The sequence below is a fragment of the Mustelus asterias genome, chromosome 15 (genome assembly GCF_964213995.1).
Source record: "Mustelus asterias chromosome 15, sMusAst1.hap1.1, whole genome shotgun sequence".
NCBI classification, from domain to species: Eukaryota; Metazoa; Chordata; class Chondrichthyes; order Carcharhiniformes; family Triakidae; genus Mustelus; species Mustelus asterias.
In genome coordinates this window covers 45289932-45314045 of record NC_135815.1, presented here as the reverse complement: position 1 = coordinate 45314045, position 24114 = coordinate 45289932, and the positions used below count along the sequence as shown (strand labels likewise).

The following is a 24114-nucleotide window of genomic DNA, read 5'->3' as shown; positions in this document are numbered from 1 at the left end:
ACTTTACAACCTCCATGAGGGGTGGGGGCACAGGGGTTGCCAGTGCAGGAGAGCGGTGTGGGATGTTGGGCGTGGCGGGGGAGGCATAAAATATTGCCCTGTGGGTGTGCGGTGTGGAATTGCACCAGCATGAGCAGCACCTGACATGCAGCATCTCTTGTAGCTTCACTAGAGCCATAATATTAGTCATTTTGCCTTTAATTTGTTCTTAATAATGTGAATTTATTATTTGAATTATATCAAAGTTGGCCAGGGATTTCCTGTAAGAATACGTTGGCTGTTGTTCAAAATATACCCAATCAGAAATGCAAATAATTTAAGATAATTAATTTATTTGATTCTCACACACTTGTTCGATTGGGGGAAATGACGACCTCTCATCAACTGAGACCAGCAAAGGAAAATGGAAACTAAGGTAACTGTGCTGCTGCAAAAATCCCAGTTATAAACTGCTGCCTTCAATGATCTGTGGAAATCAATTTGACTGGAGAATATTATGGTCAATCTTAAATTGGGAGAAAATTATTTTGACAAGCCACATATGATGTAGGTCTATGGTTATGCAGTCGAAAAATATTTCAAAGATATCCAAGTCAGTTTATCCTTCTGAAAGCAATAAGCTTATCTTGGAGGTAGGACATATTATCGACTAGCCATGGGAGCCAATGTGATAAGAGAAAAATGGGATGTCCTTGGTTGACCAAGGACAATGCTATCTCTAAACCTCGGAAAATCTATCTGTTTTTTTTTCAGTTCACAGTTTTTGCATTAACAGGTTTTCAGGTAATTCTTATTGTTGACGCAGCCATGTCTATGACCATCGAAGTCATCACACTGCACCCTCCCAAAATCACCTTTGACCTTCTCTCCATCACCCTTGACCCTCACTCATTCACTCTTGCCCTGCCTTCAGTGACCTTCCACCCATCACACTTGACTAGCTATTGTTGACCCTTGAGCTTCCCTCGGCACTGTGGCATTGCTCAGCAACCCTCCCCCCACACCCCCCTCTATTAGCCTCAAATTGTCATCCATCATCCTTCCTCTCCCTCTATCAGCCTTGACCTTCCCTCTGTTAATCCCAACTCTCAGGACTTCAATAAATACATTCTCTGGAAACCTCTAATCTCCCCACAATTATTTTTCATCGATTGTCTTACGACATTAACCATCCTGTAGAGGTCCAGTTTCCTCCCTCTTTCCCCCATGTGACCTCATCGGAATGCCAACTTCCTCCCTCTCTCAGACAGCCATGCCTGTTCCCCTTTGCCTGCTGCCACCCGATCTCAGTCATCAATGCCTCCTTTTCAATAGTTACACAAAGCATCCCAAAAGAAGAAAAAACAACTCCTACTCAGTCCAAATCCAACAGAGAGACTCCATCGCCTGTAGCCTACTCCGTTTAAGCAGTCGTGAGTTTCAATGCCCATATTTCTCATTTACTTATTACTTAATTGGAAAGGCACATTTAATTCTGGCACGTTTGCCTTTTAATGAGTATCCATGACATGCAAACATATTAAGAGTAGATAAAAGCAGCAAACGCTGGATAAATTCAGCCGGAGTTAACGTTTAGAGTCCATATGACTCTTCTTCAAAGCTCTGCCAGACCTGCTGAGATTTTCCAGCATTTTCAGTTTTGATTTCGGATTTCCAGCATCTGCAATATTTTGCTTTTTTTATTAAAAGAGATTTGTGACACTTGCCTTCCAGAAGCTTGATCCATCGTCAATCTGCCATCAACTAAATTCCGTACTTTCATCCCGCCAACAGGAAGCTGACCCTTGGCCTCCCACAAAATTAAATGCCCCTAGCCACCTCATTTCCCGCTCCTGGGAGCATCACAGAATCCCGGCCCTATTTCCAGATTGCCTCTCGCCAACAGTTCAGGGGTTATGGGAAAATTCTGCAGAATTTTTTTAAGTTAATTGCACGTCAACAACTTCAGTGATCAGAGTTTTGCTGTAAAAAAATCTCTGTATCAAAGTATGATAGAACTTCGGTTTCTGCCTGCATTTCCCTACATAATAGATTCAAATCTTAGCCAAGCAATCAAGGAAAGAAACCAACTGGGAGTGATTTGTTTCCCTATAAAGAGGAAATCAAAAGGTGAATCAGCCTCAGGTCACTCCAATAAGTCTATTAGAGTCTCATTATAGAAGAGCAAAAAAGCCTGAGGGCAGAATCTTTTCAATCCTCTCAGCTGAGGAATGTTACATTAGGGTGAGAAACTTAAAGAGCAGGTGAAGAAGAAAAGAAAGCCTTGCATTTATATAACACTTCCATATCTCAACTGTTTCACTGCCAATGAAGTATTTTTTGAAGTGTAGTCACTGTTGTAATGTAGGAACCTCAGTCTCCAATATGCAAACAATAAGCTCCCACAAACAGCAATATGATAATGATCAAATTATCTTTTTTTGTGATGTTGATTGAGTGATGAATATTGGTCAGAACACCAGGGATAACTCCCCTGTTTTTCTTTCAAATGGTGCCATTTGATCTTATACATCCAGTTTTTATTTTAAAAATATATTTTCAGTAAGTTGTTGCCATATTAAAACCATATTTTCATTTTCTTCAGTGCTGTTAGTTAGTTTAAACTGGGACAATGGTATGGAAGTCTGTTCGGGAGGACAGCAGTTGAGGAAGTCTACATTTGGTGCTAACATCCCTGAGTTAAAGAGGGAAAGATTGGTGAAAGAGACCTGGGGCTGGATTTTCATCTTGGAGGTGGGAATCAGTAATTGTGAGACTTAACAATCCCACTTCTGGATTTGCAATGACTACTGACATTATTTCCATGATGGGTGGCACGGTAGCACAATGGTTAGCACTGCTGCCTCACAGCTCCAGGGACCCAGGTTTGATTCCAGTGCTTGTGTCTGTGTAGAGTTTGCACGTTCTCCTTGTGTCTGCATGGGTTTCCTCCAGCTGCGCCGATTTCCTCCCACAGTTCAAAGATGTGCAGGTTAGGTTGATTGGCGGTGCTAAATCGCCCCTTATTTTCAGGGTGACTAGTACGGTTATGGGGATAGGACGTGGATGAGATTGTTGTCGGTGCAGGCTCGATGGACTGAATGGCCTCCTTCTGTACTGTAGGGATCCTATGAGGAGTCAGAGATGGCTCAAGATGGAGATGTGCCAATGTCGAGGTGGGCAGGTTAAAAAGCTCACCCCCATTTGCTGAAACATTGACCCTGTTATGGAAATGAGTTTGAGGCTCCCTATCCTTAGGCCCAGCACTCCCTCTCTTTCCTCAATCCCATACAACGTGAACGCTAGCATACCCCCATACACCCCTCAACTCACATGCCTCATCCCTCCCTCGCCCTTTGTACCCATCACTGGCATATGCCCCTCACCTCTATACTCTCAATAACCCAATCAGCCAGTTTCCATCATAAGCATAATTCACAAGCCCTACAATAACATTGGGGAATCTTTGAGAAGCTCACAAATCTTTCAAATGACCAAATATTACTTGATACCCGTTTAGAAAACCTCAATGATTGATCCCTTTTCCTCCCATGTCCGAGATTCCCCAGGTTCACAGCATGTCTGGTGTGATTCATATTTCCCCCTTCCAAAATTGTCTCATCGACATGAACATTTCAGATGATCTGAAATGCTCACTCCATAATGATTCCAGCAATGTTGGAACATCAGAATGTCGGTTCCTAACATAGCCCCTTTATCCACGCACTAAAAGTTGCTGGCACCAGGAATGGGGGCAAGATTCCCAGCTTTGGTTCCCACCCAACACTTTGAAAGACCGTCTAACACATTTTGCCCTGATAATAGATCTGGAAAATCCAGCCATTGTTTTTAATTGCTAGCTGGCAACCCATGTTGGCTTTGTTATGATTACCTCAATAATAAAATAATCTGATAACATTATATAAACTTGTACATGAAGAATGACTATTTGGATAAAGGAGTGTTGATGGAACATTACCCCAGCATAGAATCGACACCTTCAAGTGAGCATGATTAAAGAGTAGGAAACTAGGAGGAAGTGAAGGACCAAAAGTAAAAGTAATTATGATATGTATAATTACTCCAGGAGATGGCTATGAAGGAACCATGCTTTTATTGCACAAATGAAAATCAGCAATAACCACAAGCCTGTGGTGAACATAGCAGGTCCCAACTGGGACTGAAAGGTCATGCAGATCATAGGGATTATCGCACCATGTTTTCTTGTGTCTATTAGAGGGGTGGATTAGAGTTATATGGTTCTTTTTAAAGTCTGTTCTTGTTTCATAGTACTAGGTAAAATGTGTGAAATATTCCATGGAATGTGACTTCTAGAATGATAATTCAAGGGGTTTTGAAAATGTTTATTTCAGATTTGAATTTATGCCTGAATGTTAGTCCAAGGCTCAATAGGGAAGTATTTAAATATTTCCATGTTGCAAAATAGGGAAACTTGCCCCAGTTGGATGTGTCATTTGTTGTGCATAAAGGTGATCTTTATTTAAGCAGGCACTGGCTCTGTGGAAGGGCCCATCAACCAAGTGCACATTCTTTTTACACAAGTGAGAATACAGTACACAGCCATTATTTTAACTTGGAAAATATTATACTAAGATATATTTATGACCACTTTTTCATACAGGGACAAGCTTGAGGAAATCCTGTCTGGATTTTCTACATTACAATGCAGAACAAGATTTTGAAAGCAACAAAAAAATGTCTTGTCCACAAAAAGTTAATAGTTGAAGAGGAATTAAATATTAACCATGTCTCTTCTTACATGATTTTGGAATTCAGTAACTGACTTTATAATGTGTATCACTTTAATATTTAAGTTGTAAAATGAGTCTTCAGCTTTCCTGAACTATAGGTGACCTTGGCCTTCAACAATAATAGGTTTTGTATGATGATTGCTGCTCTTTGCTTGCATCCTTGTCTAATTGTTTATTACTTTAAGTTGAGTTGTTCGCATTTTTCTTGTGTTGTGATTTCTAATTTCATTCTGTTGAAACTAACTCCAAACAAAATATCTTATTTTTGAAAGCTTGTGGATCGTTGGTTACGATACGGACAGGAAACTGCTTCCTGGATCAAATCAGAAAAATTGTCCATTTAAGAATTTAAGTCTTTCCAACTCTATCTCTGGTTTATTCAAGTTCCACACTTCTGTACAAATCCATTGAAATATTTTAAAAGTTAAAGTTTTCTCCAAGCCGATTTCCCCTTCCCCACAAGCTTTTAATATTGACTTATTCTGGACTGTAGTTTCATTGTCTGCTCTCCAATATCTAACCATGTCATAGTAATCATACCAGTTTCAACAGCTTTTATGACTGTGGGATGAGTTGGGTAGGGGACTCGCACTCAGTGATTTGGTTGAAGCTTAGCTGCCCTCTAAAATAGCCTCTTCAGCTCTAAACTTGGTGCTTAGCACCACCTTCTGAAGGATAATTAACATGACTAATAAATGCTGGCCTTCCAGTGATCCAGACATCTCGTGAATAAACGTAAAAATAAAATGTGAAATTTGGAAACTGTAAGTCACATCTTTGAAAGGGAAAATTACTTGGAATGTATTGATTAACTGTAGTAGGGTATTCATCTCTCTGACACGCTGCAAGAGTTGTACTTTTTATGCTCTTGTTAAATACAACATGAATCCCACTTTGACTTTAAAAGTTTAATGGTTTTGGAGTGGATGACGCAACTTTCCAATTCATCACCTGACTTACCTGATTGAGTTTATGCTGAATTCAGACGTGTTTTCACTGGACAACTTTTTGCAATATATTGACTGATACCCTATCCCTTCATCCTCTCCACACTTCTATCTGTACCTGGAGAGAGGTTTCTCAATACTTGAATCTGACTTCATCCTGCCTCCCAGTTAACTTAATCTACTCTGAATTCCTTTTAGGTCCATTTGCATGTAGATTCCTCTATCACTCTGGACCAAGCCCATTACTAGCCCCTCACTTTTGGTCTCTTGGACGATTCTCTCCTATCTTCTCCCCTTCCTTTCCAGCCATTTTTATTTCTTTTTACTTTCATAACCTTCTATCATTATTGTTTGTATTTTATGCCTTGGAGATATGCAGAGATGATACACTCCAGGCGATACATCTGGAACAGTTTTATTCAATGCTGTAAAATGTCTCCTCATGCTTCCGCAACTCGTTTCAGTTTTGTTTCCTCAATAACCACGCTCAGGTTTAGCCAGTCACACACAGAACAGATACCAGATGCACATGCTCAAAAACTGAACAATTGAACAAGACAATTATTCCAGGCATAAATCTCTTTTCAGTAAGCTTGCATTCACCCTCTGTGCCACTTAGCATTCTTCATAGGGTTCATGGGGAGATTTGTCATTGCCTACTAATGACACAGACAACCAACTATCTCTCCTCCCTCGCCAACCTTTCCACCGAGTATTCCCAATAGAGGATAAGCTTAACCACCTCCTTGCATTCTAGTTAACCCACCCAGCACTGCCAGTTTGGGGTCATCCACACTTTATATATTTTTTCTATATTTTGCCTTTGTCTCAGGCCATCTGTTGTTTAAAATTTTCTCCATGTTTTTGTTTCCTCCAGATCCAACCATCCGTCACTTCAGTCTTCCTGACCCACATTGGCACCCAGTGCCCCCAACTCCAAAATTTCATCTCAACGTCCATTCGATGCATTGACCTGGTCTAACTCTGTGACCTTTTCCAATCCTATAATCCCTCAGAACTTTGTTCTTCCCACTCTGGCCTTGGGGATCGACCCCCTGACCCCACTCAATCCTTTTATTCATAGTTGTAACTTCCGCCTTCCTGGTCCTATGCTCTGGAATTCACTTCCTGGAGCACACCACTTTTCTACCTTCATCTCCTCATTTCAGACCTTCCTTAAAAGTTACTTCTGTGAGAAAGCCTTTCTAATATCATTTCCATCTATTCAGTATCCTTTCTTCATCATGCCTATGTGAAGTATTTTGGAACTTTCTCTACTTTAAAGGCACTAAACAAATGCAAGTTATTGATGAAGAAATTCAGAAACACTCACTTGTTAACTTGTTTTATTCATTCATAGAATGTCAGTGTCGCTGGCCAGGGCAGCTTTTCTTTTCCATCTGTAATTGCTCATGAGAAGGCAGTGGTGAGCCACCTTCATACATTGCTGTAGTTCATGTCATGCAGGTATATTCACAATGCTATTAAGAAGGGAATTTCAGGATGTTGACCTAGTGACAATGAAAGAATGCCAATGTAGTTCCAAGCCAGGATGGTGTGTGACTTGGAGGGATTGTTCTTCCAGGTGGTGGAGGTCATGGGTTTGGAAAGTGCTGTCAAAAGAATCTTGGCAAATTGCTGCAATGCGTCTTGGAGATGGGTACACACTGCTACCCCTGTGTGCCAGTGGTGGATGGTGTGTCAATCAAATTGACTGCTTTGTTCTGGACTTTAGAGCTGCACTCATCCAGGCAAGCGAAGAGTATTTTATCACACTTCTGGGCCACAAAATTGGATAGCTAGCCTTACTGTCCATTAGGACAGATGATAAGACTAGTTTCTACAACAGTGAGTCTCATGTCAGTGGTAGGGAAATTATTAGAGAAACTTCTGAAGGGAAGCAACTATCTCCACTTGGAGAGGCAAAGTTTGATCAGGGATCATCTGCATGGCTTCATCAGAGGGAAGTCATGCCGAACAAATTTGATTCAGTTTTTTGAGGAAGTGACCAGGTGTGTAGATGAGGGTATGGTCGTCAATGTAGTTTATAGGGATTTCAGCAAAACCTTTGACAAGGTCCCACATGGGAGACTTGTAAAGAAGGTAAAATCACATAGGATACAGGGTAATTTGATAAAGTGGAATCAAAATTGACTCAGTTGTAGGAGGCAGAGTGCGATGACAGAAGGTTGCTTCAGTGCATGGAGGCCAGTGGTATATCACAGGGATCTGTGTTGGGCCCCCTATTATTCGTCATTTATATAAATGACACAGATGACTATGTGGGAGGTAGGATTAGTAAATTGCAGATGACACAAAGATTGGCCAGGTGGTTAACAGTGAAGCGGAGTGTCTTGGGCTCCAAGAAGATATAGATTGAATGGTCAAATGGGCAGATAAGTGGCAGATGGAATTTAACCATTTGCCTTTTTCACCACCATACTAACATGCTCTTCTGCCTTCAGAGACCACAGTGAAAAAGGCATATGGGCACTTGCCGTTATCAATCAAGGCATAGATTAAAAAGCAGGGAAGTCATGTTGGAGTTGTATAGAACTTTGGTGAGGCAACAGCTAGAGTACTGCGTGCAGTTCTAGAAACACAGAAATATGGAAAAAAACTACAGCACAAACAGACCCTTCGGCCCACAAGTTGTGCCGAACACATCCCTACCTTCCAGACCTACCTATAACCCTCCATCCTATTAAGCTCCATATACTCATCCAGGAGTCTCTTAAAAGACCCTATTGAGTTCGCCCTCACCACCACTGACGGCAGCCGATTCCACTCGCCCACCACCCTCTGTGTGAAAAACTTACCCCTAACATCTCCCCTGTGCCTACCCCACAGCACCTTAAAACTGTGTCCTCTCGTAGCAGCCATTTCCACCCTGGGAAAAAGCCTCTGAGAGTCCACCCGATCTATGCCTCTCAACATCTTATACACCTCTATTAGGTCTCCTCTCATCCTTTGTCTCTCCAAGGAGAAAAGACCGAGCTCCCTCAGCCTATCCTCATAAGGCATGCCACTCAATCCAGGCAACATCCTTGTAAATCTCCTCTGCACCCTTTCAATCTTTTCCACATCCTTCCTGTAATGAGGCGACCAGAACTGAGCACAGTACTCCAAGTGGGGTCTGACGAGGGTCTTATATAGCTGCATCATTATCCCCGGACTCCTAAACTCAATCCCTCGATTGATAAAGGCCAGCACACCATATGCCTTCTTAACCACCTCCTCCACCTGCGGGGCCGATTTTAGAGTCCTATGGACCCGGACCCCAAGGTCCTTCTGATCCTCTACAGTGCTAAGAGTCTTTCCCTTTATATTGTACTCCTTCATCCCATTTGACCTGCCAAAATGGACCACGACGCATTTATCTGGGTTGAAGTCCATCTTCTAGTCACCACATTATAGGAAGGATATGATTGCACTGGAGGGAATGCAGAGAAGATTCACCAGGATGCTGCCTGGGATGGATCATTTAAGTTATGAAGAGAGATTGGACAGGCTTGGGTTGTTTTCGTTGGAGAAGACTGAGAGGTAACCTGATTAAGGTGTACAAGATTATGAGGGACTGGACAGAGTGGGTTCCCCTTAGTTGAAGGGTCAGTCACAAGGGGACATAGGTTCAAGGTGAGGGGCAGGAGGTTTAGGGGGATGCGAGGAAAATCTTTTTTATCCAGAGGGTGGTGACAGTCTGGATTGCGCTGCCTGGGAGGGTGGTCGAGGCAGGTTGCCTCACATCCTTTAAAAAGTATTTGGATGAGCACTTGGCATGTCATAATATTCAGGGCTATGGGCCAAGTGCTGGCAGATGGGATTAGGTGGGAGTTCAGGTGTTTCTAATGAGTCGTTGCGGACTCGATGGGCTGAAGGGCATCTTCTGCGCTGTATGATTCTATGATTCATTTCAGAGGTCAAAATAACTCTTTTTTTCAAGAGCTTGTTTTGACGTTTTCTCAATGGCTATATTTTTGAATTTTGGGGGCTAATTTTCTGATTTTCGGCAGTTCATTTTTCTTTCCATTCTGATTAATTCCATTATTACATGTATTTCTGTTGAATTTCTTTTCAGGGTTTCCTCCTTTAAGATAGATAAGGTAGCACAAATATCAAATAGAAAAACTCTAATCTATAGCAGCTCATCCAATCGCAAGACTAAGGGCCCGATTTGACCAAAACGGGCGCGAAATCGCGGTAAAGTTGGGCGTCGGGCCTAAAACGCGATCTGCACCCGACCTCATGGCAGATTGCGTCTTTACCGAGTCCCGATCCGGGTGCGGGTCTGGCGTGCGCCCGAATCGGCCGGCGCGACGATTTAAATGTATTTGCATGCATTTAAATTGACTTAATGAAGCTCGCGCCCAACTTGACCGACGAATCCGACTTTACCAGGTTGCGGCCCAGGTTGCGGCCGCATTAAACGACCTGCTAAATAAAAGTCCGAATGGGACTCCAATTCAGCAGAAGCCAATCCCCCCCGACCATCCTTCACGGACCCCCCCGCGAACCACCCCGGCAGCCCACCGCCCCCCCCCCCCCTTGATCGGACCCCCCTGGGAGGCAGGCTCCGCCGGCAGACCCCCCCTCCCCCCGGGATCGGACCCCCCTGGGAGGCACACCCCCGACTTAGCTTGATCGCTGGTCTCCCTCCACCATCCTTCCGATCTGCAGTCCGTCGACAGCGTCCTGCACGTTCCTGGCCTTGCTCTGCCTTTCCCTGGGGGGCGGGATGGAGAAGGGGAGTGACGTGTCTGCCCCTGGGGGTGGCGATGCCAGTCTGTGGCCGATCCCTCCTCCCCACCGGAGGAGGGATCGGAGGAGGGACCCCCCCAGGGGCAGACATGTCACTCCCCTTCTTCATCCCCCCCCCCGGGAAAGGCAAAGCAGCACAGACAGCAGAGAGGATGAAAGGAATTCCCTTTGGAGGATAATGTCCACATTATAATCACAGGAACTAAAAACCTGACAGTCCAAAATTTGGGATAATATTTCAAAATGTATGTCCCCCCACCCCTGTCCTGTAATATTATCCCAGATTTCGGACTGTCAGGTTTTTAGTTCCTGTGATTATAACGTGGACATTATCCTCCAAAGGGAATTCCTTTCATCCTCTCTGCTGTCTGTGCTGCTTTGCCTTTCGCGCCCGGGCGCGCTGCCTGCGGTCTGTTCTGAACCGCGCATGCGCAGTTGGAGCTCCGGCCGCTCCAACAGCGCTCAGCCCCGCCCAACAGACCGGCACCGAAAAAAGGCGTATGGGCGCGCTGGAGCGCGGCTGCCGGGCACGGATCCGTTTGATGACCGGACCCGGCACTTAGTCCCGATTTGGTAAAATCGGCCCCTAAGTTTAGTCAGACCAAAATTGAATGCTACCCATGTGTTAGTGTTATGTCCTGTCCTATTGCCCATTCTGAATTAGCCTTGAGAAGCTGGTGGTGAGCCACCTTCTTAAATACAACTGAGTGTCGTGCTGGGCCATTTCAGAGGGCAGTTCAGTCTAGCACATTGCTGTAGCTTTGGAATCACATATAGGCCAGACAGGTAAGGATAATTTCTTCCCTTTCGGACATGAGTGCATCAGATGTTTTATTTTTGAAACAGCAATCCAGTTCATTTAATTAACTGAGTTTAAAATCCCTTGTGGAAAAGGAATTCCTGTCTCCTGATCATTAATTCTGGATCACCAGCTTAAGTATGTTGACATTCTGCTACTATTCCTGTCTCTCAATGTGTTTGGTATCTTCCTGTAGGAGCTTTCTCTATTTTAGTCATTCACACACTAAGGTCTCCCATGAGCCAATAGGTACATTTGACCTCTTCAGGGATACTATGAGAACATCCCTCATGCGTTTCCACAGCCCTTCTGAGAACTGCAGCCATGACCACGGTCTGAATAGACCAGTTGATTCCGGAGTCTGGTGTCAGGCATATGAACACCATGTTCCAGTCAGTGGAGATGTTTTGCTTGCTGTCGAATGTCCAAGTCTCTGAAGCATACAGGAGCAAAGGGATCACTGCGGCCTAGAAACCATGACCATAATCTTAGGTTTGAGCTCCTCGTTCCCAAATACTCTTTTCAGCCACAGGCGAGTGTCTACATGATCTGCAACAGAGATGATCATTGCAAGGATCCTCCTCAAATGCTCCCTCCCAGTGGCTGATGAACTCATTGCAGCTTTCATCCATTCAGAGGCACCACTGACACGGTCTTCACGGTCCAGTAAATTGAAGAAAGCTGCAAGGAATAGCACCAGCCACTGTGCATGGCCTTTTGGACTACCCTCCTCAAATTGAGCTGCTCTCAGAAATTTGTCACCATCCTCTGCCTACTCCACAAGCTGTGATCTGCAACAGAACCACGACAAAACCTCTGTCATTGAAAACTGGAGTAAACTGTGTTTACCCCAGTCCAACGCCGGCATCTCCACATCATTGAAAACTGGACTCAGAGCTGTGGTATTGCTCCAATTCTGTTCTCCACTTCCCCCACTGTGATACAGTACATCACCATTCTACAGTACAGTTGGAAAACTGTTCAACCTATATTGCCTTTGACCCAAAAACAAAACTACTCCAACCTCAGTCATAGAGCTTCAGTGTGCAGATGACGCTTGTGCATGCGTTCACTCAGAAACTGAGCTCAGTACTCCTTTCCAAAACATATGAGAAAATACCCATTAAATACCCAAAAAACTCTTCCAACCAGCTCTGGTTGGCAAAACACTTCCGCTGCTCATTAAGATCAGTGGCGAGATCCTGGAAAACATGGATCATTTTTCTTATCGTAGGAACCTCTTCTTGCTGAAGTCAGACATAGAGGATGAAATTCATTATCACCTCCAATGTACCAGCTCAGCTTTCTGTCAACCGAGAAAAAGAGTTATGTCCCGATATCCACTTATTTCAATGTCTTATCACATCAGGACATTGGAGCCATTTGCTGTTCAGTACTCTCCCCAAACATAGGCTACATTCACACTGCAAATTAGTCGATATGTGGTGATTTTGACAGCAGTTACAGTGTAAGATGTAGCGTGAAGCTGAGCTGATACTGGGGCAAACTGTGGAGACACATTCCACAGGAGGGAGTTTTGTTTCCATTTCACTCCGGAGGCAATGTGGATTGCACAGTTTTAAATCCATTGATAAATGGAAATTGCTTTAACTATATTACACTTGTAAATGAAGGTATTCCCATAGCAGCAACATAACTGAGGCAAGTGATAAATTTACGTGCAAAAACATTTAAAAAACAGTAACCGGATAAGTAAATGGATCAACAAGTTAAGTGGTTTAAAGAATATGAATCGCAAGTGTCCCAGAAGACCAGTTTGGAGATGATGGGGCTGATGACTTTGGGACATTTCCCTGATAGGGACTGTGATGTGAGTGTCCTACTCACACGTGCTCTTAGTTTACATGGCCGTGTCGCCTCCTCTTTCCCGTACATAATGCCAGTGGCTCAGGCTCCTGACAGCTGCCAGCACCGTGTTGCCATATGTGCCAGGAACTGGGCCTTGTGTATGTGCTGTCCTTGTTTTGTCTCCTTCATGTCTGGGGATGACCTTTCTCCCATTCATCACACTCTTCATTGATTTTTCACAGACCTTTGGGGCAAATTTGTTTTGATACCCTGTATTTTGAACCTTGTTCCATTTTCAGTGGATCGACCAGAAGTTGTGAATGGGTGTCCAAAGCATCTGCCTGTTTCAGGTTATGTGTCCTTGTTAATATGGACATCAGTGTTGTGTGCCATGTAGGTTCCAATCAGTGCCAAGACACCTGCGAAAGAGAAATGCCAAATTATTGTTTTGTGGAAATCTATTGCTTCATTGTCGTTCATTAGTGCTATTTGATGATGGTGTTAAAGTTGTTCTGCAACTAATCTTCATGTCCCTTGTGCTTGGCATCAATACAAAAAAGATGATGCCTCTTTGAAAAATAGATTTTGCCAAAATCCTCTCAGGAAGGCCACTCATGCCTCCTAGAAAAAAACATTAAACTGCCTTGTAGCTGATGTAGCTCCGTGAGAGAGCTGGAAAAAAAAACATGACCTTTTCATAGACGCAGATAATGACAAACCAGCCTCATTCTGGGATGCAATTTTTCAGGCACAGAGAGGAAGTCAGGCTGAGGCAGATTTCTGTTGTTGTTGTTGACTGAACTGGATAAAAAATAGCACATTGCATGAAGGCCCCCACTGTGAGACTCGCTGCTGAAATGGCATGAAATATGCATTTAAACTCAGGACGAATGTCTGGCTATTTAAAGATCTAGAAATTGCATGTTACTTCTTCAGCACCTCATGATGGATGAAAGTAATTTTATCCAATGACTGCTCCCTGGTTCCGACAAGTCATTTACAAGTGGGGCTCTGGGGTGTCATTGTGTAAGTTTTCTTTTCTCTTTCATACCTGCAGAACTGCGTCAAATGAGACTCTGAGGTGCCATGTTATTCAAGGACTGCAGAGTTATTCGTCAAAGTTTGGAGCTACAGTATAGACAAATATAAAATAACAACCACAACAACAACCTATATTTATATGGAACATGATGAAACAAAATATGACACCGAGGCACCATAAGGAGCTGTTAGGTCAGATGACCAAAGCCTTGGTCAAAGAGGTCGGTTTTAAGAAGTGTTTTAAAAAAGGAGGCGACATAAAGAGATGGCATTTTAGGGAGGGAACTCCATACCTTAGGTTCGTGCAAACAGAAGATACAGCCACAACTGGGGGAGAGATTAAAATCATGGATGCCCAGGGAGCCAGAATTAGATGAGTGCACATATCTGGGAGGGTTATGGGACTGGAGGAGATTGCAGAGATAGGGTGGAGGTGAGGACATGAAGGGATTTTGAAATAAGGATGAGAATTTTAAAATTAAGACATTGTTTGACTGGAGCCAATGTAGGTCAGCAAGCACAGGGTTGATGGGTGAATGGAACACGGGGTTGCCCTGCAGGCAGGCTAAATTGTTTAATGGTGGCATTTCAGCCCCTCCCTTGGGGGCGCGTTGTGCAGACCAAGAGCACCCAGTGGTGGTTGCTGCTGGGATTGCAACCAGTCCCAAGAAGAAGGATCCTGGAGTGAGGTAAGTCCAGGGTATTGGGTGGAGGTATTTGAGCAGCTTAGGGAGGTGGATTTTGGAGAGCAAATGGATAGGAAGGAAGGTGGTGCTACTACGTTTGGGTAGGGCCTCTGATATGCAAGGATCTAAATGCTGCTTAGCCGCTAGAAACACGGATTTTGGACCAACTTCTGGTATCTCATCCTCCAACAGATCACTCAGTGCTGCACAGTTTCTTCCTCATCAAATTCATCTGGAAAAAGACATTTTAGGTTTAGCAGGTCATCCTTCAGCACTCCGTATTGGCAAGAATAGGTTGGGAAGAAATAATTCAATCACTTTTCCAGGTCATTGCAAGCTTTAGTTAAAGCATGTTCATTTTCTTACTAAGTTTTGCTTCTGACTAAAATCGGTGTCCAAGGCTTTGACAATGGTCTCAAAGTCCATGGTGGACTTGTCCACTCCCTGCCTCAGAAGAACATCATCTGCTACTAGGCCAAAAGCATAAAGAAAAGAACAGACCTGATGCTTCTGTTCTTTAGCTTGAAGGCCCGATGCTGCTCAGTATCGAAGGTAATGGCATTTCCATAACTCCCATTGCTCTTTGGACCTTCAAGACAGTCAAATGGGTCGGGTAGAAGCAAGGACTGCTCAGTATTACCTTGTGATCTTATCACCTTTCTTCAGTTTACCACCTCCTTCTGGCGAGTAGTATGAACTGCTATCAAGTTTTTCTTCGCTCTGTGGTTCCATTGATAATGTCAATGTATGTTTTACATCAATGCCCCCAATACTGTCACTATTTCTGAGATGGTCCTTGTTTGTGGACCCCAGGTTTGGCTCTTGATTACTGGATAAAATGCAGCCATATTCTAATACTTAATACTTGTTTATTCATACTACATCTAAACAGGTTACAGAATGTACATGTTGTTCCTGGAGTTCCAATCTCTCTCTCAAGCTTCTAACATGTGACTGACAGATGTCAGTAATACATCATCATCTACACTATATATTTGCATAACCATTCTGTTAACCCTTTATACTACTCTATGAAGTTCATGTTAAAATTGGTAAGAAACTTTATGAAGTTGTTAAGCAAATGCACTGGGAAGTTGGACTATTAAATATATATTCTATTCCAACATTGAGAAGTTCATGCATGCTGTGGGCAGCATGGTGGCACAGTGGTTAGCATTGTTACCTCACAGTGTCAGGGGCCCATGTTCAATTCCAGCCTTGGGTGATTGTTTTGTGAGGTCTGCACATTCTCCTTGTGTCTGCATAGGTTTCCTCTGGGTGCTCTGATTTCCTCCCACATTCCAAAGATGTGCAGATTAGGTGGAATGGCCATGCTAAATCATCACTTAGTGTCCCAGGATATGTAGGTTAGGGGGATTAGTGGGGTAAATACATGGAGTTATGGGCAGAGGAACAAGTAAGGATCTCTGTCGGAGAGTTAGTGCAGATTCAATGGGCCAAATGGCTTCCTTCTGCATTGTAGGGGTTTTATGTTACCTTGGCTAGTGGACTTCAACAAAGTCCTGCATTATGATCTTACAATAATTAGAAGTAAAAAGTTTAAACGTGTTTTTTAGCACCCTATTATTTTAATTATATGGTGATCTACTTCTCCTTGAGCACAATTGCACAGTTCATCTCCAGAATCTAATAATTATTTCAAGAACCAATGTGGACTGCATGAAGAGCAGGTTGAGTGGAAAGAATACCATTATTGACATTGAATGTTCACTGTCTGCGAATAGCTGGGATAGTCGCATTTAACTTAGATTATATCACATCACATGGTGAATGAATAGGAAACATGCAGCATGACAGAATCACATCAGTTGAGGTTACTATATTCAATGTTCCAGGTCTGTGACTGACCTCACAAATCCCCAATATGATACCAGTCAACCACTGTAATTTGTTTTCAGCCAGGCTGATCTCCACACCCTTGTTCCAGGTCCCAATTTCACACCATTGTGATCAAAATATACATAAAAACAACCTTGTACCTTGCAGGAAACATCTCTCTAACTCTCTGACACTGCAGCCCTTCACTGTTGAGCCAACTAACTTTCTGTAACAATCATGTCAAATTTTCTGTCCCCTCTTTCTTCCAAGCAGCTCTTCTCTCCCCTTCAGCAGCTCCCTATCCTCGCTCATCAGATGCGAACAGGAATGTAATAATTCACACCTATCAATTTTAATGTAGTTTTGATTTGTCTTTTACAGAGAAAAAGTTTCTCTTTTTATGCATTTTATTAGATGTTACTTCAAGCATTTATTGAAAAGGAAACTCTAGAAAATTGACCAATTTTTATTCATTGGTTATTCAAGTGTTAACAATGTTAAGTGACTTTCCAGGTGGGGAGATGGATTAGGAATATTATGCATTTGTTGCTTTGTTTATTGTGCTTTAGTAATGATTTGTATCAGAGTGACTCTCATTAACATAATTCCTGGGGATCACAAATAATTTGGGAATGTAATCACTGCATCCGTTTCATTTTTTGTTTGAGTGAACAAGGCAGATATTGTGCGATACTTTTAATTTACTGACTTATTTCATGTAATTGGTTTCCTTCAAATGGCAAATAGTAGCCATGGAATTGCACCCAGCAAGGAGACAAAATAGTGGGGTGTGATTCTCCAGGCCCACTAGCCCCCAGCGGGAATCATGCTGGCTCGGAGAATTTGGTGTCGGGCCAAAAACGGGTTTGACGCTGAGCGGCAAATCCATTTTGATTCTCCCATCCTGCTGCATTGACCCCAGTCAGGTTCCTACCCACAGTGAGCGGAACCTGATGAATACAGTTTAAATCCAATTGAAATGTCATTAGCGGGCTGCAAGGCCTATTCAACTCCCTCCGGTTATTCACTCTTAGCATAGTGATTTCAGGCAGGTCTCTGATCAAAATCTTCATTCTGGTCTGTGTACTTTGAAAACTTTGAAGTGGCCTGGATACCTGGAAGGATTTCAAATCACGGCAGCGCTCCATTCTGCAGAAGGGATTCCCTTTTCTGTCTCTCAGAAGCTGCAGGTGTAAGAAGAACCCTTTGCAGTCCTCTGGTTGACAGGAGAAGTCAGTTTCACTGCGGGGGTTGGGGGTTGGGGGGGGCGGGATCCCCTTCTCCATAGCTGCTCACCCAGCTGGGGGGGGGGGCGGGATCCCCTTCTCCATAGCTGCTCACCCAGCTCCATTCTTTTAACACTGCATTTTTTCAAGTCTTTGAACCTTCCCAGAAAGCTCAGAAACTTTGATAACTATTGGAATCTTTGTTTTCATTCAATTTCATGGACCAATACCTTTAACTCGCCTTTGATTAACAGATTAATGTTTTTTACGCACCATGCTGAGCTTTGTTTATTTATCTTTTCATTCACGATTGAATGCATCTGAAGTACTGAAGTACCCCCCATTGGTTCTAACCACAATGCTTATAAACATCCTTGTTCTGGTTGACAGCTGCAGGGAACTTCAAAGCAGTTCTAAGTGCAGTGAGGGTGTCACTGCCAGACTGTCAGCACCAGGGTGCCGGGGGCAATACAAGGTTGGCATTGCCAAGGGCCGAGACCTGGTGGGAGGGCTTGGGGGGGTGATTGAGGGAGTCCTGATGCGGGTGGAGCCTGAGGGGACTCCAATATTAAAACCATTGTGGAGGATGGAGGTGGGTGGTTAGGTCACCCTCATGCCTGCATGGTGTGGGTGGAGGAGGGTGTCCCTCTGTGCTGAGAAATTGGAGGGGGAGGGGGGGCCCTCTCCTGGTCTCCTTTTCTGTTGTGGGAGGGAAAGGGGCCTGTCTCTGAGCGATGAGATCAGGATGTCCTTTAAGAATGGCTCTGAAAAGCCAAGCTGGCCAACATGTTTTCCATAACGCATAAATTTGCATCGAGCAGGTGGGTGAATGTCACATCACAGGCACTGCTACTGCCAGCGGGAAACACTGGTTTTCCCACTGGTGGGCTGGAGTGCAATCAGGATAATCGGAGCCAATGCCTGAGAAGTGTAAGGGAAGATTATAGGGCATTATATAGGGGGGGGGGGAAAGTAGCCTGCCATCTATTTCCAGCATTTTCTGTTGCAATATCACATTTTCAGCTTTACACCATTGAGATTTACCCTTTTAGCTGAATGGTTTCTGTGGGTTCACTGTGTGAATATACTGAGGGTTCTGCACTTAATAAATAAACATTCAATTTCAATAATGTTATTTTTTTCCACTCAACCTGCTCTTCATTCACTCCATATTGGTCCCTGAAACAATGATTATAGATTCAGCAGATGAAAAATTGCTGAGCTCCACGTAAAACTGGATAAGGCACATTTACATTCACACCTAAAGTAACTGCAGAGAAAAGTCATTTGTCACTTTTTGTTTATCTTTTTGACATGTAGATAGGAGAGCAGATCACAGGTTGCTTATCAATTAAACAAAAAATGGTCCAGTTTTCTGAATTCACTCAGCAAAAGAAAATACATGTGCTGCCGAGTCTCGTTGGAGTATTGCCGAAATCAAGGCTCACTGCGTATTTGTGGAAGACTTGGTACTTCTCATTTGATGAGTGGCAAAGTCTTGAATCTCTTTCACTGGTGAGATGTGTTTTGTAATTTGCAGTTTTCCACACTCGTATTTAATACAGTCACAATATTATAATCTCAGTAATTTAAATTATTTTTGAGTTACTCAGCAAATGGATCATCAGAAATGTGGAATATACTTTAGAAATGTAGCTTCATGTCACATGGCCTCTACAACTATGGCAAATTCCCGAAGTATATTTGAAGGATAAAACTGATGGGGTTGTCTTGGTCTGAAGCATTATGTTACGAATGAGGATCCTATTTACATTTTTTACACTTTATACTGCGAGAAATTTCAGATCAGCTCCCTAGTTTGCTGCTGCGAAGCTGTGACAATTCAGTGTTCAAGTTGACAGACGACACAAAAGCACTGTTTAGTGTGTAAGACAGGCTTTTGGCCTTTATCTGTTTAGAAACGTGAGTGAGAAGATGCAGAAGGCTGCGCAATTGAATAATGTGACTCGTTAATTGAAATGTTCAGGCTTCCACAAAACAAATTATTCAATTCAAATATTTCATAATCACAAAAAGTATGGTCATATAATGGCTACACGAGAATCTTTATGACAAGGTTAATGTGTTTTTTGCTTTCTGATCAGAGTTAGTCACCATCAAAACCCAAAATAACATTAGCAATAATTTTAGCAGCATTTTGTTTTTATTTCTGCCTCTCTGTTGACATTATTGTATCCCCCAATCATGTAGAATTAACACATTGAAACTGAGCAGTTTTCTTCTTTAAACATAAACTTAACCACTTGTAAAATATTTTAAATCTCCAACCTGTAGAATACTTCATTGGAGATTACCTCTTGCTTTAAAACTGTATTACAATTAGCAAATCAAGTGCCTGCTTAACTATTATCACAAACAATTCTCTTTTATTTATTCGTTCAGGGGATGTGGGCATCACTGGCAAGACCAGCATTTATTATCCATCCCTAATTGCCCTTGAGAAGGTAGCAATAAGCCACATTATTGAACCGCTGCAGTCACTGTGGTGTAAGTACACCCACAGGGAGTTCCAGGATTTTAACCCAGTGACAGTGAAGGAATGGCAATATATTTCCAAGTCAGGATGGTGTGTGGCTGAGAAAGGAACTTGCAGGCTGCGGTGTTCCCATGCATTTGCTGCCTTTGTCCTTCTAAGGTTAGAAGGTGCTGGTGAAGGGGCACTGATGAGTTGTTATAAATCTGATTTACACCCCCTTATTGTCTCCTTGCTAGATGCGATTCCATAGGAACAAGACTTCTCAGAAGCAAAATTCTCATCCTGGAAATCTGAATTAAAAACAAAAATGCTGAAAATCGTTAGGTTAGGATCTGTGGAGAGAAACAGATTTAAGGGGCAGGATTTACTGCACAACCCACCGCATGTTTCATGGCAAGGAAAGACAGCCCACCATTGGTCGGTGGCGGGATCTTCTGGTCCTACCGTTGTCAACGGGGTTTCCCATCGAATGCACCTCTTGCTGCTGTGAAAGCTACACTGGGGCTGCACCTTCAGCGGGACCAGAAATCCCGCCGGTGTGAATTGCTGAAAAGTTCAGTGTTTCAGGTCAATGATCTTTCATCAGAATAGGTTCAATCCCAGTCATGAATCTGACCCCTGACCCCCACTTCGCTTTATGGCCCATCAGCAGGAATTCCCCACCATCACTAAATTCAGTTCAGTGTGTTGGTTCTTCCTTATAAGTAATGATTTTTTTTTGGTAGTTAACGGCAAATAGCAGCTGTGAAATCATGCCCAGCAAGGAGACAATGCTTAAGAGGTTGATGAGGAGAAAGTAGAGTATAAGAAAGGGAATAAAAAGAATAATCCGCTGTGTATTTCCAGCATTTTCTTTTGAGGTTTCAAATTTTCAGCTTTACACCCATTTTGTTTTTCTTTTAGCTAAATGGCTTCTGGGGTTTGACTGTGTAGACATACAAAAGGACAGGGTCAACAAACAAAATTGGTGAGCCTCAAGTAAGACTGGATAAAAGCCTGTAGATTATTAGATATGTGAAGCAAATTTTCTTCAAAAGCAGCTAATGATGTGTCAGTTAGCTCCTTTAAAATTATAGCTTGCTGGATTTCTGCATAAGAACAGGATTGAAGGTTATAAGGATAAGTACAGGCACAGAGCGATCAAATACCCTGTGGAACACTTTGATTTCTGTTCTGTTGAGACTGTGGAAATGTCATCTGTGGATTGCAACCAGTCAGGGATGAATAATGTAGAATGTAATGTTGGACTGGTGTCATTTTTTTTGGCTTGGTTACCTTTGGGGACCAGGAAGAAATGTCAATTTTCTTCTTTTTATTTTACCTTTGGTTATTCAGCTGCCATGGAAACAAATATCCTCAAAATTAACTTTTATTTGTACAGGTATTTGAACTGGAAAAACATATTGTTCATAGTCCAGTCTTATCCTCGAGGTTCATACATGGAGTGTTTCTCTCCCTCAACACAGATCGGCCTGTGTTTCATACAAATTAACTTTGACCTTCATGGAGGTCTACTGGTTACCCATTGAAACTCTGGAATGAGACCAGCGGAACATTCAGTGAAACAGTGTCTATGACTGAAAAGATTTAGGACAGGAAAACAGTCGAAATCATGCAGAATGTAAGGACTGATATGATTTAACAGACTGAAAAGAGGTTAAATGACACATATAGCTAAAGATATTGGTGATGATGTTAAAAGAACATATCATATGACATACCTCTGTCCATTATTTTAGAGAGGCATTAAGACATTTAAAATAAACTGGTTTAGTGCCTTGATTAAAATAACAGATGAATGTACCAAGTGTTTATCTGCTAATAATACCAGTAATAATTTCCGGGATAGATTTCATTACTCGGAAAAAATAGCAATTGCATTGGTACTTTGTGATAACTAAAGTACATGACTTAAGTGGTCCTTATCAAAAGAATCCTCCCTAGAAATTAACTTGCATCAGGTTTTGGACATGAGCTCATTGACAAACAGGAGCTGCAACATCAGAACTGTCCACATAAAATTAGTCCGCCTGCATCAATAGGATATGACCATGTGTGGGATGTCAGTAGCAGCCCCCTCCCACCCCCATTTTAATGTGCCCCCACCTCCCCACCCCTGTTTTAATGTGGAGGCAAACACAACTCTGTTGCTCCTTCTGATACATCATGCAGGTGAATGAAAAATTATTTGCTTACCTTTATGGTGGCATTTTCCAGTGGGCCCTTTCTTAAGGTCTCCAGCTTGGCTACTGTGTGTACTCGAGGGTTGAGAGATAGAGTGCCATAAAATGGGACCAAGGCAGCTGAAGGCACAGTCACCAACTATGGACCAAAAGGATGGATGATGCACGGGAGCTTGGCTTCTAAGGCACAGACAGTATAGTTGGTATGTTGTTGGGCTGGCTGAGGTTACAGAAAAATAAAGGAATGAGGCCACAGAAGGATTTAAACAAAAGATTAATAATTTTGAGTCTAAGCTGTGGGGATCAGGACACCACTGTAGGCCAGTGAGGATGGACAAGGGAGCAGGCTGCCCACCTGCCCTCTTTGGCAGGAAATATTGTGTAGCATAAAGAACCTGTGAAAGGAAGCAAGAAAGAGTGGAGCACTTGTACTTTCACACTAATGATAAATGGCCAAACTTGCACAGGCTTCCTTTCAGAATGATATCAAAGCACTGTATAGCTGTTTATCTCATTGTGACAGTTTGCATCAGTAACATTTCTTCATATTTGTATTGACAATTGCTGATTGCATGTTTGAAAGGTTCACTTCATTGTTCGACTGGTCTGTGCACGACTGGTAAATGTGATTTGATTTATTATTATCACATGTATTAGTATACAGTGAAAAGTATTGTTTTTTACGTGCCATTCAGACAAAGCGTAGGGAAGGAAAGGAGAGAGTAGTGTTACAGTCATAACTAGGGTAAAGAGAAAGATCAACTTAATGCGAGGTAGGTTCAATCCTAAAGTCTGATGGCAGCAGGAAAGAAGCTGTTTTTGAGTCGGTTGGTACGTGTCCTCAGACTTGTATCTTTTTCTCGATGGAAGAAGGTGGAAGAGAGTATGTCCAGGGTGTGTGGGGTCCTCGATTAAGCTGGCTGCTTTTCCAAGGCAGCAGGAAGCGTAGACAGTGTCAATGGATGGGAGGCTGGTTTGAGTGGTGGACTGGGCTTCGTTCATGGCCCTTTGTAGTTTCATGTGGTCTTGGGCAGAGCAGGAGCCATACCAAGCTGTGATACAACCGGAAAGAATGCTTCTGTGGTGCATCTGTAAAAGTTGGTGAGAGTTGTAGCGGACATGCCAAATTTCCTTCGTCTTCTGAGAAAGTAGAGGCGTTGGTGGATTTTCTTAACTATAGTGTTGGCATGGAGGGACCAGGACAGGTTGTTGATGATCTGGGCATCTAAAAGCTTGAAGTTCTCGATCATTTCTACATCGTCCCCATTGATGTAGACAGGGGCACACCCTGCACTATACTTCCTGATGTCAATGACTATCCCCTTCGTTTTGTTGACATTGAGGGAGAGATTATTGTCATTGCACCAGTTCACCAGATTCTCTATTTCTTTCCTGTACTGTGTCTCATCATTGTTTGCGATCTGACCCACAATGATGGTGTCATCAGCAAACTTGAAAATCGAGTTGGAGGGGAATTTGGCCACACAATCAGAGGTGTATAAGGAGTATAGTAAGGTGCTGAGGACACAGTCTTGCGGATCATCGGTGTTGAGGATGATCGTGGAGGAGGTGTTGTTG

General features: G+C 42.9%; 1 protein-coding gene across 3 annotated transcripts in view; it reads left to right on the top strand.

Annotated features, from left to right (window-relative positions):
- nrxn1a (neurexin 1a) overlaps positions 1-24114 on the top strand; it is a 1876664-nt gene that overhangs the window by 1619078 nt on the left and 233472 nt on the right. The gene's annotated exons all lie outside the window — the stretch shown is intronic.